We start from the raw sequence: 1,086 nt of genomic DNA, 5'->3' as shown, positions 1-1,086 counted from the left end.
TTAGCAGCAAAACAGGGGCTAGGTGCACATGGCAATTAAATAAGCCTTCTAGAGATCTCAGGCAGAGATCACATCAGTCATATGACTCCTGAACAAGACCCTGGCAGTGCAAGGTTCATGCTGAGGCCTTTGGAGGAGAGAAACTTGCAAGTTTATGGCCAATAACCTTCCTTTCGACCTTCAGAGCTCTCTCAAGCACAAACTGCCATGTCAATAGCTCAGTTCCCCTAACCTCTCATTGTTTCAAGAAATCTTCATTACGTCTAGTGGCAGCATGTTCAAACCACTCACTTGTTTCCCTCTGCAGGGTCTTGTAAAGATGAGATAAGATTATCAGCAGTCACTCCTTCTCATCCATTGCACTACAAGTAAAAATCATTGTCTGAGTGTTAAACTGATTGCTGACTACCAGCATGCCTAGGTATGCCTATGAAAAATACACAGATGAGGACTCTTGATTCAATACAATCTATGAAATGGCATAATAGATAGGGCTGGTAGAAGCTCTGCCTTTCTATTATGACCACCAGAGATGTAATATTGCTGAACTCTGCCTACAGGCAGCAGATAACCTTCAGGCTTCATGGAAGGTCCTCATCTGACTGCTGTATGCCAACTAAGAATTATTCCCTCACATCTTCTTAACAAACCAAATCTAAATGTGTCAGGGGGCTAAGGAATACGTTAGGTCAGTATGGAATATTAAAAATAAAAAAAAAAAAAGAGAGATTTCTTTGGCCTGGGATTTCCAGAGATATCACTGTCTTTCAAACCCCATGGACTCAGCCTGTCTTTAAACTAAGCATCATGCAACATAATGAGACACGTGGGATGAAGTTACATGCTTTGTGCAGATGTTTGCTTACTACTCCAATCATCCCTTTCTCCCAGTTCGCTGTTAAAAATGTAAAAAAATCTACGTGATAGTGGAAATATTTTTTATCACAGTCTGAAGAAATAAGCCAATGGTTTATTCAAACTTTCCAAATCTTGATGTAGCTTTATGTTAGAGTCTTATGTTCCTAATATATGCAGGCATCACATCAGGTGGGACACAAATCCAAAGCAAAATCCAGAAATTAAAAA

This window comes from Coturnix japonica, chromosome 2, assembly GCF_054131305.1.
Source record: "Coturnix japonica strain WE chromosome 2, WE-NBRP24, whole genome shotgun sequence".
NCBI lineage: Eukaryota > Metazoa > Chordata > Aves > Galliformes > Phasianidae > Coturnix > Coturnix japonica.
The sequence above is the reverse complement of the archived record's forward strand: the minus strand, read 5'-3'. Positions refer to the sequence as shown.